At 51.7% G+C, this 7,179-nt stretch overlaps 1 long non-coding RNA gene across 1 annotated transcript; it reads left to right on the forward strand.

Annotated features, from left to right (window-relative positions):
- Positions 1-2,491: 2,491 nt before the first annotated feature.
- On the forward strand, positions 2,492-6,562 carry LOC117090936. The gene is made up of 2 exons (XR_004440153.1): positions 2,492-2,568; positions 5,086-6,562. It is a non-coding gene; the product is annotated as an uncharacterized LOC117090936 (long non-coding RNA).
- Positions 6,563-7,179: the final 617 nt, after the last annotated feature.

The following is a 7,179-nucleotide window of genomic DNA, read 5'->3' on the forward strand; positions in this document are numbered from 1 at the left end:
ATAACCATTTTCTCCCAGTTTTCTGAATGCTGCATGTTTACAATACCCTGGTTTGTATTCCTGTTCAGTGCCAAAAAATGGTTTCAAAATTATAATCCAATTCCTTGCAGACCAGAAGGATGCTGGAGTGAAACAAACCAGAACTTCTTCCCCCAATCCCAGCGAGGTTCCCGACTCTGGGCAGGAAGGCTCAGGCCTCCTCTAGGGGGAAACGTGGTCAGAGCCTGGGGAAGACAAATTGAATTCTGCTCATGCTGACCGGCTGCTGCCCTTCACCCCACAGCCCAGGAGCTACTTGTTGTAAGGCCACTGTGCGGATGAGAGACCTTGAGAGACCTCAGTCTCCACAGTGTTCAACCATTCAGCCAAGACGCGGCCAGTGAGCTGTGGAGAAGGAACCCACATCTGCCTGGATCACGATTCTTTCCACCACTGGGTAGAAGGCAAGTGAGGAATCTGAGTGTCTGGCAGCATTTCTGGAAAATAACTGAGTATTATCATTAGAGGACATTATCATTAGAACCCAAGGGAATTCTTGGTGAAGGCCCATAGTTATCACACCCAATCCTGCATGGGACTGGCCAAGGCCACTGCCCAGCCAAGGGGAAGCTATGTGTCTGAGAGACAAGGAGTTCAGCAACTTCTGTGCTGTTCCCATGGAGGGAACCACACACAAACCCAGGCACCAGGACATCCACCAAAATAATGGTGAGGAGGAGGACAGAGAGGAGGGGGGAGGTGCAGTCATAAGGCTCCCCACTTTGGTGGAGCAGCAAAAATAATGGTGAGGAGGAGGACAGAGAGAAGGGGGGAGGTGCAATCACAAGGCTACCGCTTTGGTGGAGAAGCAAAAATAATGGCGAGGAGGAGGACAGAGAGGAGCGGGGAGGTGCAGTCACAAGGCTCCCACTTTGGTGGAGCAGCAAGGGACACATTTCTCCCTAGTGTTTTAGAGGAGCATGAACCAAGAATGTATGATTTGAAAAAAAGTAAAAGTGGGCGGGCACTATGTCTCATGCCTGTCATTCCAGCACTTTGGGAGGCTGAGACAGGTGGATCACCTGAGGTCAGGAGTTTGAGACTAACCTGGCCAACATGGTGAAACCCTGTTTCTGCTAAAAATACAAAAATTAGGTGGGTGTGGTGGCACATGCCTGTAGTCCTAGCTACTTGGGAGGCTGAGGCAGGAAAATCACTTGAACTCGGGAGGCAGAGGTTGCAGTGAGCTGAGATCGCGCCACTGCACTCCAGCCTGGGTGACAGAGCAAGGCTCTGTCTCAAAAAAAAAAAAAAAAAAAGTAATAAAAGTTAAACGTTTAAAAAGCGATTTCCAGGTTTCAGTTCACTCTCTCATTGCAGTTGAGATGCTGACTTCAAGATTATTCCATGGTCACTGTCCTGGCTATGCAGACAGTGGTCGGTGGACATCCCAGTCATTTAATACCAACCACTTGGCCCAGGGGGAAGCAGTCGCTTGTGGCCCTCAGGGGCGTCTTATCTCATGGGAGTAAGTGAGGAGCATTGCCAACCTCTCCGTCACAAGTGAGTGGCCCATTGTGTGTAGATCACCAACAAGAATCCCCATGTGGTCCCCACAGGCCTGTGGATAGACAGAGTGAGCAGGAGCAGGTCCCATTTTCTGGCAAGGGTCTCAGGATGAGACTATAGGTGTAGAAAGATGCTCCCAGCTCTGGGCTCCCAGTCTGAGCCAGGTGCGTACCTTGGAAGGCCCAGTGGGGAAGCTGTGGTCGTGGTCCCGCCTCTCCACATGCTGTCAGCAGTGACACTCGACAGATATGTTTGGTTCTCACCCTTCTGGGCACAAGGAAAAGACTGCACGTCCTGGCTCCTTGTGGTTGGGTGGGGCCAGCGACAGGCTCTGACCAATGAGTGTTGAGTGGAAACGACACCACAATATCCATGTCAAAGCAACAAATTGTCCATGTGAGACTCCGTGGGGCGCCCCTTCCTTCAGGTCCAGCAGCCAGCAGGGCTCACAAGTCCTCCTGCCGAGGGCAGAGCCTCCCTGCTGACATGTGGTGGCCGTGCAGCATGCGTCAGGGAGGAGCTTTATGCTTTTACACCACCGAAGGCAGTTTTTTTTTTTTTGTCACTGAAGCAGAGCTTAGCCTATGCTGACTATTGCACCTCTAATTCTTCTCCTCTTTGGGGGACCCAAAACTCTAGCATTTCGTTGCACATAGTGGGAGTGCAATTAATGGATGGATGGGTGGATCACAGAATGGTCCAAAGCCCTCCAGAATCTCAGCAGTGGCCCAGAGAGCTGGGCACTCACAAAATATGGAATTTCTTCTTTCCCCAGATCATGCTGCCTGTGCAGTGTTATTCTTACAACAGAGGCCAATCTTGGGAAGGGCAATTAAGTTGCAACCCAAATAGTGGGATGTTGTACAGAAGGAAGAATGTCTCCCCTGATCAAAATTACCTTCTTTCCATCCAACCAGGTTATCGGTTCCTCCAGGTGCGGAAACATGGGCCAGTGGCTGAGGCCCGGCTCCACGAGGAAATGTTGGGAGAAGGCAGCACACACTGAGGAGAAGCAAAGAGGTAGAGGCGACTTCTCAAACGTGTGTGGGTGTGTGTGTGTGTGGTGTGTGTGTGTGTGTGTGGTGTGTGTGTGTGTGTGGGTGTGAGCATGGGGATGAGTGAGTATGTGAGCGTGCATGTTTGTGTGTGTGTGTGTGGGAGTGAGCATGGGGATGAGTGAGTATGTGAGCGTGCATGTTTGTGAGTGTGTGTGTGGGAGTGAGCATGGGGATGAGTGAGTATGTGAGCGTGCATGTTTGTGAGAGTGTGCACGTTAGTGTGTGGGTGCGAGCATGTGTGAGAGTGTGCAGGGCAGTGAGTGTGTAAGTGTGCATGTGGGTGTGATTGTGAGTGTGTATGCTGTGTTAGTGAATGTGAATGTATGTGTGTGAGGGTGCATGAATGTGAGCATGTGAGTGTGCATGTATGTGAGTGTGTGTGAGGATGTTTGAGTGTGCATGTGTGCACAAGTGTGACTGGGCATGAGTGTGAGCATGTGTGTAAATTAGTGTGTGAGTGTGTGCATATGTGCATGAATGTGAGTGGGCATGGGTATAAGCTTGTGTATAAATGAGTGTGAGTGCGTGCATGAATGTTAGTGGCCATGAGGGCATGTGTGTATGTTCCTGTAAATGTGCACGTGAGTGTGTGTGTGTGTGAGTGGGTATGAGTGTGTAAATGACTGTGTGAGTGTGCATGTGTCTACAAGTGTGAGTGGGCATGAGTGTCAGCATGCATGTATGCAAATGTGCATGTGTGCATGAGTGTGAGTTTGCAAATGAGTGTGCAAGTGTGCATGAGTGGAGTGGCATGAGTGTGAGCATGTGTGTGTAAAACGTGTGTGAGTATGAGTGTGAGCATGCATGTATAAATGAGTGCAAGTGGGCATGAATGTGAGCATGTGTGTGAGTGAGCGTGCAAGTGTGCATGCAAGTGTGTGCAAATGAGTGTGTGAGTGTGTGCGTGAGTGTGAGTGGACACGAGTGTGAGCATGTGTAAATGAGATGGAAGTGAGTGCACGAGTGTGAGCACGTGTGTGTAAATGAGTATGTGTGCGTAAGTGAGTGTGCATGAGTGTGAGGATGTGTAAATGAGTGTATGAGTGTGTGCACATGAATGTGAATGGGCATGAATGTGAGCATGTGTGTAAACGAGTGTGCGTGCGCATGTGTGTGTACATGGTCACCCTTCCTTTCAAGGAGCAAGGGTCACATGTTGTCTCTTCCTGTGACACAAGTGGGCGGGGTGAGCAGTGGTTCACGAGAGGCGGCTGCCACTATGTGAACCCGCTGCAGTTTATGCAAATCTGTGTAACAATTTGCAGGCAGCCATGGGTGTCCACGCTGAAGGAAGAGGCGAGTTCTTAGAGGCAAGCTTGGAGTTCAACGACAAAACAACCTGAAGGAGATATTACCAGATGGAAGGTCTTGACTGTGAGTTGTCCAGGTTCTTGGCACACTGAACACAGAATTAAATGAAAAGCACAAAGCAACAACAACAACAACAAAAAACACAAAGCAACAAAAGAACAAAAGCAACAAAAGAAGGAGGAAGCAACAAAAGCAGAGATTTATTGAAGCAAAAGTACACTCCACAGAGGGGAGTGGGATCGCAAGGTGCCCAAGAGCCCCAATCACAGGGTTCTTCAGGGTTTTTATTAAGCTAAAATAATTTGCTGACACCCCCAGGCGCCCTTTAGAGGCCTCCAATTGTTTACACCCTGTGAAGGATTGGCCGGCTGGGTGCGGTGGCTCATGCCTGTAATCCCAGCACTTTGGGAGGCCGAGGCGGGCAGATCACAAGGTCAGGAGTTCGAGACCAGCCTGACCAACATGGTGAAACCCCGCCTCTACTAAAAATACAAAAATTAGCCGGTTGTGGTGGTGCGTGACTGTAATCCCAGCTACTAGATAGGCTGAGGCACGAGAATCGCTTGAATCTGGGAGGCAGAGGTTGCAGTGAGCCAAGATCACACCACTGCACTCCAGACTGGGCAAGAAGAGCCAAACTCTGTCTCAAAAAAACCCAAAAAAACAAAAAAACAAAAAAAAATTAAGCAAAATAGATGTACATATTTTGGGGGTGCATGTGATATTTGATACATTCCTATAATGTGTAGTGATCAAATCAAGACGCTTGGGATACCCATGACCCCAAACATTTATCTTTCCTTTATGCGGGGAACACTCACATTCTTCTCTTCTAGCTCTTTTGAGATCTGCAAGGACAGTGAACAGACATCATGGAGGGAATGCTGGAGTCGGTTACCCACGTATCTGTTATGCCAGAGGAATGGGGTCCACAGTGGTCAGTGTGAGGTTCAGCCAGTGTGAGTGGAGGAACAAAGTTTGCACAAAGACGCAAGAGCGCCATGCTGAGCTCCCGCTCCCTATTCCAGCCTCACAGAGACCCAGTCACACCTCGCTCTTCCCCCTCATGTGGACTTCCCTGACCTACACCAGTGCGAGCTGCATTTCTGCCACTTTATGCTGAAGCCGAGCCCGGACTGACACAGTTTTCGCATTTCCCCGAGAGCAGCACCACTCCTGATTATCCCCTCCCAAGCCCCAGGAAACTTGCAACAAAAGCAGCCTTAGATTAAATTCAGTGAGTTTCTGGATCACGACAGGAAACTGTGTCGAGCACAAAGGTGTCCTGCGAACAGGCTCAATCACAAGCTCCGCCAAGACGGGAGGTGACAGAGGCCCCAGAAAGCCAGTTCCCGACAACGCCAATACTGCACGTTTATCAGCTGCGGCGAGAGTTGGCTGGAGGCGGTGGCGGCACCTCAGTGCTCTTGGCTCGTCTTCGAGATTCTTCTGTTTGATGATGCCTCCTCACTGTTTGCCTGTTGAGGACCTGTAGTGTGGCTCACAACCAAGCGATGACTCTCCACATTCAAAGACCACATCTCACCCTCTCTAAAGCCCCCAGGTGCCCAGCGCAGCGCCGTGTGCAGGAAGGAGTTGATGAGCATGTGCTGAGCTGGGTGATAATCCCACGGGCATTGTTTCCTCTGCCCTCAGTCTCCAGCCTGCAGACGCCTGAATGGATTCTGGAGAGGTGTGTGTTGGACTCTGAGGGTCCTCTGCGCCCATCCAGGATAAAGATGCTCTCTCCCAGGCGTCAGCTCAGCAGCGTGCTATCGGCAGGACATTCCGCACCAGGTATGTTCTCGCTGCTTCTGGCTGGATTTAGGGCACGATGGAAACATAGAAACAACTGTAGTTCTGCCGCGGGGTCCCACATCCGCTCATCCTGGGACAGCCACGCCGTCCCCACCCAGGAAGCGGCAGCAGGTTTCAGCACCATGGAGAGGGCCAGGCCCCCGTGGCTGGTCAAGCTCCTCGGGGTTAGGGGAGCGGCTCAGGAAGGCCCCGCCCAGGACGATGAGGGGAACAGGAATGAAGTCAGCAGGTGGGCGGGAGGAAGTTGATCAGAGCAGTGGGAGGGCAGGAAGCATGCTGGGGAGGGGCCCTTGAGAGGCCACCACCTGGGGAAGGCCCTGCTGTCCCAGGGACAAGGGAAGGCTCCGCCTCGATTCCCCAGAAGGACAGCGTGGCTGTGGTCAAATCCGTCCTCGGGGCAGATTTTCTCCACGGCCCTGTCCCCTGACCCTAGTGGCCCTCCCACAGACATGCCCTGCAGGGCCCAGGACACTGGCCCTCGATGGGCCCTGAGCCAGTGCCACCTGTGTGTGTGCTGATGGTCAGGCACTTTATTGGAGGGAGGAGGAGCAGAAAGAGGAGAAGGAAACGTTGACTCCTAAATCACAAGGCAGAAAGGATTCCTGAAACAAATCAGCCAAATCTGCCTCCTAGGTGGTTCCGGATCTGCCTCCCCTCCCCTCCCTGTTTCTTAGGGCAGGGCAGTAACATTAACCCGGCTCCACTGCACATCCTCCTGGTCCTGGCCCTGCACCCTTGGCCCCTGCACATCTCGTGGCTGGCACCTCCGTGCAGGCTCTCATTTCACGTTCCACTTTCAAATCGTCCTCTGTGAACACGTGTGTGCACACGTTTATTGATCTGTTTGTTTACGTTTGTTCGAGGATCCAGTTGCAGTCTCTTTTCATTAGAAAGCTAGGCTTGTTCCAAGCATAATATGTGCTTGTTTTGACTTCTTTTGAAAACGAAAGCACCTGAAACCTCCTGTAGCTAATTAACCTGCCAGGATTTGTTTAATGGCAGAGACAGAAAAACCCCCTCAATGCAGCCACGCAGCTGAGCACGTGGGCGGAAGGGAAGGTGCACCCCAGCCTCTTGGCTCAGGTGTTTAAGAGGAAGACACGTCCTTCCGGATGGGCAGAGGGCGGTGGCCTGCAGGCTGGAGTGGGACAGGAACGCCTGGGCTGACACCTTTTCCTTCTCTTGCCTTTCTGCTTCGTGTCTGTCTCCCCAGAGACAGCAGATACGCCCAGCACCATGGTGGGCACGGGAGACTCGGCCCAGCCCTGAGAAGCGGCCCCAGGTCCTGAGTTATTTAATAAGCGGAAGGGAGTACATGATGTCCGAGGCTCCATCCCTCCCATCCCTGCTGACGGCTCATCAGTCACAGCAGTTACAGGGAACGGGGGAAGCCGCCATCAGGGAGGTCCGTTGGCTGCAGAATAGATGATTCGTAAATTAATAT

The sequence above is a fragment of the Trachypithecus francoisi genome, unplaced genomic scaffold (assembly GCF_009764315.1).
Source record: "Trachypithecus francoisi isolate TF-2019V2 unplaced genomic scaffold, Tfra_2.0 Lachesis_group11, whole genome shotgun sequence".
Taxonomy (NCBI): domain Eukaryota; kingdom Metazoa; phylum Chordata; class Mammalia; order Primates; family Cercopithecidae; genus Trachypithecus; species Trachypithecus francoisi.